This window comes from Parasteatoda tepidariorum, chromosome X1 (assembly GCF_043381705.1).
Source record: "Parasteatoda tepidariorum isolate YZ-2023 chromosome X1, CAS_Ptep_4.0, whole genome shotgun sequence".
In the NCBI taxonomy this organism is placed as follows: Eukaryota; Metazoa; Arthropoda; class Arachnida; order Araneae; family Theridiidae; genus Parasteatoda; species Parasteatoda tepidariorum.
In genome coordinates this window covers 69208136-69218268 of record NC_092214.1, presented here as the reverse complement: position 1 = coordinate 69218268, position 10133 = coordinate 69208136, and the positions used below count along the sequence as shown (strand labels likewise).

General features: G+C 27.6%; 1 long non-coding RNA gene across 1 annotated transcript; it reads left to right on the top strand.

Annotated features, from left to right (window-relative positions):
* The first annotated feature begins 2443 nt into the window (after nucleotides 1–2443).
* Nucleotides 2444–9679, top strand: LOC139427109 (uncharacterized). Its single transcript, XR_011638255.1, has 3 exons — nucleotides 2444–2511; nucleotides 5607–5705; nucleotides 9277–9679. It is a non-coding gene; the product is annotated as an uncharacterized lncRNA (long non-coding RNA).
* Nucleotides 9680–10133: the final 454 nt, after the last annotated feature.

Genomic DNA, 10133 nt, shown 5'->3' with positions numbered 1-10133 from the left:
AAATTTTTTTTGTATACTTCTTTAGTTACATTTATTAATATCTTACAGACAGCAGTGTAGTTTATTGACATTTACTCGAGAAAAAAAATAAAATAGTAATTCACCAAATCTTGAATGCCAGGAAAATGAAATATTAGCTTAGAAGTTTAAAAAACAGTCATTTTAAGTTAATAGTAAATAACTCAACTTAAGCCTTTATGTCAGATACACCATAAATTGCTTAAATTAATTCTTTTTATCCACTGTAGAAAGAATCAAATTTTTTTTTGTTACTGATACGTACAGAATAAAATTGTGTATAATAATCAATCATTAAATAAATAAATAACTTTGATTACATCCAACCATATTACAATCATACATAAACTTGATATTAGGTTAATATTTGCTTTTCCTCCTTACAGTATTAGCAGTTAAAACATTTTTTTGGTAACACTTCAATGTCCTGGAATTCATAAGCCAGGAAAATGACAGCCAGAATAATGACAAATTTGCCATTTTATAGCATATAACTTTACTTTAATTTAATACTTTGGCCTAAGACGTTTACATTCTGCAGAAAACAGCAGGATTTCTAAAAAATAACTCAGATAAATCTTATAGTTTATGTTATTAATTATTTCAAGAAGCCAGGAAAATGACAACACAAAAACCTACTCATCCTGAAAAATTTTTTGAAATAGATTTTGAACCAGAAAATTGGTTCTTTATTCATCTAACAAGACATGTTCATATAGGAGGGTATCTAATCAATATATTAACATAAGATATTGATTGCTGGCTCTAACTATTTTGGTTATAAACCACTAAATAAAAGTAGCCAGGAAAATGACAGATTTTCTTGGGACAAACAAATTATTAACAGAAAAAAATATTTTAAACGAAGTTTTTGTAAATAATACCCTTTGCTTCAAGAAATGCTTACACCGGTTAAGATAAAAAAAAAATTAGATATTAAAAAATTTATGGGAAGTTTTGAAGCTAGTTATTATTGGAAACATTGCTTGGGACATGCCAGGAAAATGACATTTTGAAGTTCAATTAAATTTTTTAACTATACAAAACAGTCAATGCTTGTCCAAAGTCATTTTAAAATGCTAACAGCAATGCAATTTATTAATTTTTTTTAAAAAAAAGGCTCTTTTAGTATTATAGTATTAGATCTTGGAGCAAGGGACAGTAAATTGTCATATTTCGTGAGAATCACCCATATATGCATCAAACATTTTTGAACAGAAAGGAACATTATGCATATTGTTATTAAAGTCAATTCAATGCTCTTTTTTTCTTTTTTTTTTCCTTTTTTCTTTTTTTTTTTTTTGATGCACCAGATAGAAAAGTGTGTAAGTTTCCTGCGTAAGAAACATTCCAATAGCAGCTGAAATTTTTATATGTAATGTTTCGAATATTTAGAATTTTAAAAAAAAATCAAATGCCTCTCCATTTTTTAAATTATAGTAGAACAAAAAAATATGTATGGGTCAGACATAGTGCACTAATAGTCAAAACGCAAAAATTCTTAAACGGATAAAATGAAATCATTTATAATTGATTAAAAAAAATTATCTACCACTCTTGTATTGTTGCATTAAATATTTACATTTTAAAATGACTTTTATAATTAATTGTCACGAAAAGGAATAAAAAGTAAAAGACTAAAATAAATTCGTTGTAATAACTTTATAGCTCACTATGAAAGTCGAATACAATATATTTTAGGACTTCTTTTTCAATTTTTCATATGTTTAATTTATTTCAGATGTGAATAATTTTTTAAGCATTAAAATATTTAATAATTATTTAACGCTAAATACACACCTTTAACTGCTTTTGATCAAAATGTCACATTTTGAAAGGCAATTTTAAATGTTTAAAGGCACATCAGACTAAACAGTGCAAATATTTAATAATTATTTAACTTAAAAACAACATACTTTTAATTACTTTGATCAGAATGTCACATTTTCAAAGGCAATTTTAAATGTTTAAAGGCGCATGAGACTAAGCAGTGCAGGCAATATTTTAAGTTACGAAATCAGACACTAAAATCAACTTTCTTTGAATAAACATACCTTTATTTTGTAGACGGTGGAGTCAGTTTTCTAATCTTTAAAATTTGCTATCATCAATCTGGAAAATATGTTCCAGAAAGTGTATGGTCAGGAGAGCGGTCAAAAAGTTTAATATTTTTAATGCTTTATCATATAAAAGAATTCTGAGTTCTCAGCCAACTGAGAATACATTTTCCTTTTCCCATTTGACTCTTTTCCGAAACTCCTTTTAAAAACTTTTCTACTTTCAAACCGGAACAAAAATATAAACATCAGGATGATAGTGGACATAAATTTTTACAGGATTATTTTAGTACCTCAAAGATGATAAGAATTAAATGTTATTACATAAGTTTGAAGTTCCATATATTTTGATCATCTGACAATTACCCTTTCTGCTAAAATATAAAGGGACCAACCGAGGAAAGGTTGATTTAGATAAGCTTGGCTCTTCGTTCCTGTAAGTATTCAATTTTTTCACCTTCAAAAATTGAGTTTTTATCTATACGAAAATATAACTTTGAATTCACTTATACTTATGAATTTTACTTTTAATTATGAATCATTACTCGACTTAACAAAAATATTTATTTTCTGAGTATTAACAAATAAATTTCAAAAAGTATAAGTTTCATTATCTTCTTGGCAAAGCTTTATGGTCGGTCTGACCATAGACCTAAAGTTGTGTTCACCCCCTGGGCCCCAGCTTCTATGGTGGGCTCTCTTTGAAAATGGGGCCCTGGAAAACCAAATTCAATTAAATTAAAAAGAGAAATGAAAAACTTAAATGTAGCTTTAAAACACATTTCATTGTAATTTGTTTCATTTTTATTATGAGTAAAATATTTTTACAAAATTTTATGTAATGAATCACACTGAGGACATGAAAAAATGAATGACTGTAGGTAACAATATCTCAATTTACTGCAAATGTTCTGTTAGCGCTAACAGCTTGCAGCCCATCCCTATAAACGATTAAATCCATTAACAAACACCCATTGTTTGTGGGGGTCCCATAAACAATGATAGAGAAGAAGAAAAAATATTTTAATAAAAATTGAGCTTGAATATAGTATTTCCGAACAATAGAGCAGAAGTATCTCAAGAATGAGGGGGGCTATCTGATGAATCAGACTGAGGACATGAAAACATATCACTATTTGAATTGCTGTAGGTAACAATATCTCAACCCACTGCAAGTGTAATGTTAGCGTTAGCAGCTTGCAGCCCATCCCTATAAACGATTAAATCCATAAACAAACACCCATTGTTTGTGGGGGTCCCATAAACAATGAAAGAGAAGAAGAAAATATTTTAATAAAAATTAAGCTTGAATATAGTAATTCCGAATAATAGAGCAGAAGTATCTCCCTCAACACCACCACCGTATATTAAAAACAACATACTTTTAATTACTTTGATCAGAATGTCACATTTTCAAAGGCAATTTTAAATGTTTAAAGGCGCATGANATATAGCATCTACCGGGTCCAAATTATTTGAACCTCACAAAATGACAATCAAGAATTCGAACCTGCAATTGTATCTTCATGATTCGAATTGTTTTAAAATTAAAATAGCCGTAAATAGAATACGTAATAGGAAGCAAACCGTTCCCGGCTTGCTTCCTATTACGTATTCATAAAAAGCGCTGCTATGAACTAACAAAAGTAATTCTATATTTTCTAAAAATTTATTTCCATTTTCTACAATAGGACATTTAAAAAGTCAGATAAAAATAGTTTCTAAAAATGAAAAATAAAATTTGAAGCTTCTTAAAAAAAACTTAATTTACTAATACATTTGGAACTTAAGGTACTGAATAACAAAATCGAAAACAGTTAGTTTTTAAAAGGTCTTATTCAAGTGCCCCTCTGGGCCTTCTCCCTGTCCGACCCTGAAAAGCTTGTTACCTAGAATCTAAAGTAGCATTTTTTTATTATTATTATTAATGTGATAGATTTATTCAAAAAATAGTTACAGTCATGAATAGGTATTCAAAACCTGTTAAAATTTATATATCATAAGTTTATCAACAATCTGTTTAAATTAATGTTTAAATTTACTAGAATCCAAGTAATATCGAGTTATTTTAAGTAAAAATATAAGGGACATTTCATTAATTCTTTTCATCCATGTAGCAAAAATGGCATGATTTACTTTTTGTCAATTTTTATTATTTGTCAAAAAAATCAAGACGTGTTTCAACACTCTGTGCGATATTTCCTTAAAAACAATAATAGTAACGAAAATAATTTCACTATTTTGTTCAATTTAGAAACCTGATAATCATTTTTGTTTCAGATTCGAGAAAGAAAATTTTTCTTACTATTCATTGCACGAGTAAAAGAAATAATAAACGGTTTTGCAACACCCTGTATAATTATCTCATAAAATAATAAATAAAATGTTACTATTTTATTAGATTTAGCGGGCTCATAATCATTTTTAGTTTCAGTTTAAAGATGAAATTCTTTGTTCCATTCAATACTTCAGTAAAAAAGAATAGCCGTGTAATTAAAAAAAAGTAATAGGCGTATTTAAATACCCTGCAGTGGAACACCCAGGATATGTTTTTCAGGGTTAAACCCCCCTCCCCCTCTAAAAACTGTGAGTTACGAAGCTTTTTATTTTTTTTTTAGATTTTTGTCTTTATTTTTTAAATTATTAATTCGACTTTCAATTAAAAAAATTATAATTTCTAAGCTAACTTTTATTTGAGAAAAGAAGTAAAGTATTCTTTTCTTATTGAGTAAAGAATTTCCAAAGAGAACATATTATCAAAAAAGTTTGACAGGCTTCTTCTTTTCTATTAACTCCTTTTATTTCTCAGCGACAGGTTTCTTTTTGTGGGAGGGAAACAAACTGCATTTTGAAGGAAAAAAAATTTAGAAAAAGGGGAGGTCTGCTTTGGTATAATATAACAGGCACAGGATCAGTATTCACACAGCTGACAATTACACATTATCCACACCATTATTCATTAGTTTCTTTCATTGTTGAGTGAAATTTAACTTTTCTTTACTTGTATGTGCATGCCTTAAGTGGTGAAACAAGTTGTTGCGTAGTACATTTTTTTGATTTAAACTTAACTGCAATATAGTGGAAAAATTTTATTCACTTTATTTCATCAAACTGCTTTGATAGCAAAGTCTGTTTCCTAAGTTTGCAAAAAGAGGAGCGAAAGTAGTATTGACACACATCATTTTTTACAAAGAAAAAAAGTAACTTTTAAAATGAGTTTCTGATTGTCAGATATCATAGCCCACAACGCAGTCTGGAAAACGCAGGTATATGCATTTTGTATTTTAAGAAATAATCCAAATGATTGTGTGAAAAACGATTAAAAAATCAGAACCGGCTCAACGTTGAAAAAATTGAGCAGACTCAATTATTGAAGGTCTAAAAAAGTAAATAATTATTAAAAAAAATTGTGCTAAGTCTTAGATCGGGCGCATTTATAGATCTTGCAGTGTGGGGGGGGGGGGGCACCTAAGTCTATGTACGCCATCGTTTACTTATATTTAGTGACCTGATTAATCGTTTCTTTTTCAGATTCAAGGATGAAATTCTTCGTACTATTCCTTACACTTGCTCTCTTCACTTCTCGATTGACAGCCGATCCTTTAGATGTTGACTGTGAAACTTTGATAAGTAATAAAATTATGCATATTGTTTTCGCAGGCAAATAAATTGTCATGTTCTTAATTAGCATGTTCCGTTTTCAAGAATTTACCAATACGTTTAAGACAGAACTTTTTAAAAATCCTTTTAAATCTATTTTAAGATTTAAACGATAAAACAATCGACATTGATAATATTTTTAATAGAATATTTTTAAAAATGTTTTTTTTTTTTTTTTCAAATTTGAATTCAGAAAATCCATATTAATTATTATAAACATCAAATAAGATATGTGCGAACAAACCCATTTGATTATAATTGCTCAAGTTTTAAGAAGTTTTTATAATGTTTTTTGCTTTTAAAATTTGTAAAAAAAAATTTCATATTTTAAAAAAATAATAAATAAAATTTTAAAAATACAGCAAATTTTACTGATTAATTCCTTTTTAACTAGGGGCCAAGCCTCAGGAACTGATTACTCAACTCTGTTGTGATGTCACACTAGTAATAATATAAATTAATTAATTTAACTTAAGAATTTGAATTTACGTTTGTGATGTCACACAGTTATAGTTCTAGCAGATATCAGTTCTGTATCGATATACCTTAGTCTTATACGCCAGTTTTTATTTATTTATTTTTCGTAAAATATATTACTAAGAGGATAGAGCGCTCGCCTCCCAGTGAGGTGACCACGTTCGAATCGCAGCAATGGTTGACCGATACAAATCTCGCACCAACAACAGTGCTAACGAAATATTTCAATTTTTAAAAAAAAAGTTTAAAGAAATGGATATTAGTAAATATTTAAAAGCAACAACTGTTCGAAAGAAGTTTGGTTTATGAATGTTATTTATGTGGTAGAAAACAGTTTAAAACATGAAGTAAACATCAAAATACAAAATTGAATTAAAATACGATTACAAAAATTTAAATCATATAGAATCTCAACTCAGTCGAATGTTCAAGCAGGGTAAATATTAACAACCATAGTATATATATATNAAACAAAGAAATATATATATATATATATGTGTGTGTGTGTGTATATATATATATATCAAAGATAAAAACACCAAGAAAACAAGAAACAAAAAAGAATTTTAAATAAGAGAAAAATTAGTAAAAATTTACAAAAATTTTAAAAATTAATTAGAAATTAACAATGAAAAAACATGATTTCGTCATCAGCTTACACGATTATATCTGCAAAAATAGTGCTTTCTATTATTGTATTAATATTGTCGGAGGTTATTGGTTAGTTAAAGGGCCAACTCATATCCCTTTTACGTAATACAACTTAATGTTTTTTAGAGTAACTCTATTTCTAACTTTATATATATTTTTAAACCATATAGAAGGGTGTAAAAAATTTATGGCTCGTAAAAGAAAATTAAAAATTAGATTCAATCCATTTCAAAACTGATTTATTGAATAACTATAAGCATTGGCGGCTTTTAAAGCCATAACTCTGTATTTAATTTCATTTAAGACGCATAGTTTATAGTTGATTTTAAAATAATTAGGTATAAATTTCGGTAATTAAAAATTAAAACATTTATCTCAGAAAGAGGAAAATTTATCCACTGTCTTTGTGCATCAAGTAATTCCTTATATAAAAAGCTATAATACCAAAATAGATCTTAATATTTTAGTAATATTACAAAACAACCTTATTTTACAATAACTCATTAAAAAAATCAATTTTGTGCATAATAAAAAGGTATAACAAAAAATTAATAATAAATTGCTCTTTTGCACAATTACATTCTGATAGTAAACATCAACATAGGATATTCTAAAGACACAATATCTGTCATCTGCATACTTTTATCACTTATCTGTACACAGCTTTAAATGGTTTACAAGTTAGTTTTATCTGTGAAAATGTTACATAAGATTTTTTAAAAAATATTAAATCGTTCATTTGGGGTGTTTGGAAAGTAATTTCATTTCTTCCTAACAAAGGACTAAATTGTATTTTTCACAACCAACTTCACACTTAAGTCGTTCAATCATTATAATTTTTTAAAGCTGATATAGGAGTGAAAAAGTTCAATTGATTCTACGCAATAGTTTTTAGGTGGTGCTCATTCAAATATACAGAGCGAAAAGCAGCTTTTTCGGCATATTTTACTTTTTTACTATCGAAAAAGTAAAAATGCTGTCCAAGGAAAAAAAAATATCCAATGCGTATTGAGACAATGCATTGCCAGTACTTCAGTGCCAAAACTGGTTAGCAAAATTTCGATTAAGATGCATGAAGACACTACACCAGTTTAGGCTTATGAATGCACAATAAGGATATTAATTGATGTAAACTGGCAAATAACAACTCGTGAGATCGCTGAGAGATTAAATTTGTCGAATTTGAGCGTTCGTGATCATTTGAAATGCCTAGGTTTGTTTTCAAATCTCGACATATGAGTTCCTCAATGTTCTTATGAAAAGAATTTTGAGCTGTCTAATTATCGTCGCATTGAGCTGTCGCATCCGTGATTTGCTTCTCAAACGCCACGGAAAGTATCCATTTTTAAAGAGCATCATCACTGAGGACAAAAAAAATGAATTTTCTACAATATTTCTTCAGGTCTCTACTAAACTTTTAAGACGGTAATACCTTTACTTCAAATTAAGAGGTCAAAACTTACCTAAATCAGTTTTTTGCTTTTAAAAAACAGAAATTTTATCAGCTAGGAATCATACTACTGCCAGAAAGATGGCAAAAGGTATTGGAGCAGAATGGAAAACATAAAATTAAATTAAATACTTATTCACTATAAGAAAATCTTCTTCCATTTTAATAAGGAAAAAACGAAATTACTTTTCGAACAACCCAATATATTTTAGAAATATTTTATTTTTCATCTCACTACTCAACATCTCTTTCAAAAGTGTGACATTCTCCAGGTCTTTGAGTTTTACTTACGTGATTTTAACTAATATGGAATGCAAGGATTATTGTGAGCCCAACTCAAAAATACTGAATATTTCTTGAGTAAAATCATTAAAGACGCATTTCAAAAAATAAATGTCTTTATAAATTTAAATCATTGATATTTTCAAAACATGAAATTCTAAATAAATTATATGCAGCATAATTTAAATGAATAATTATGTATAAATTTACTTTTATCTCTAATCACATTTATTATTCTACCAGAAAAAAATATTTACAAATGAACGAGATGCCAAGTATAAATTTTAGTTTCAGTATTTTTAAATAAAATATGCAAGAATTTTTATACATAAATTTGATCGATGATTTTTTTTAAACTTCTGGACCTTGGATTTCCGGAAACTTCCGGATCGCGGTTGGCGGAAAATCCGGAAATCTGGATTTTTTTCTGGAGTAAAATCATCTCTGATAATGAAAAAATATCACTGAATTTAAAAAATTGATTGATCATGTGATTTGAAAAATAATTAAATTATGATTTAAAATACCAATTTTTAATCATTTTGTTCCAATCCCTGCGAATTTTCTCTTTAATTATGAACCTCTGCAATTCCAATTAACATTTTTATTTTAAAAAAAACTCCTTGTAAAAAAAATAAGTATTTAAAATGAAACTCGATTATTTTATTTCTTGTATTTCAGTTCAATTAAGTGAATTTCATAAATTGATAGAGGCACAAAGAGATGCTTGTAAAATGAAAGAAGATAAGAAAGCCATGCGGTATCCATCTTTAAGACTACGTTTCGGTAAAAGAGATACTCCTCATTTTCTGAAAAGATCGTTCAGCAATTTTGAAACTCCTGTTTTACAAGATGAAGAGCAAAATATGTTTGTTGATTAGATTTGTATTCGTGTTTCTTTCAAACATAATATCACTACAACAATTTAGTTGCTTAGTAAATGTTCAACTGAAAATCTTATGTAATCACATGTGACAATTTTTTGTAGATTTTAAGTTACTGATTTTGTTCTGCTCTTCAAATCACTACTCCATTTTGTATGTTAAATTACAAGTTACTTTAAAAATAAAGCTGACTGATATACTCTACAATATTTTTATACAGGTATGTTTTTTTAAAGTTATGACATTTAAACATTTAAAATATAAATTAATATATCATTTAAGAAAAGTATATTATTCAAAGCACATCTGCCTACAATTTTTTCTACTTTTCTTCAGAGTAAGCAATCTTACATGCGACCTTCGCTTTCGAAGTAAGTTTACCAAGAATTCTGGAATGAAATTATATGAATCCCTTATACTGCCATTTGAATCTTTTTCGAATTAGTGTTTACTTACAATTTTTAATTATATTTTAATTTAATAATCAATTAATTACTATAAAAAGTTATTAAGTACAAGAATAAAAAAGAATATGGACAAGCCAGAATGCAATGACGTGACTACTGCTGTATGGCATAACTCAAATTTTCAATATATGAGCCACAATTATAAATACATAGATTTAAAAAGTAGTAAAATCATTTTCAAAATTAT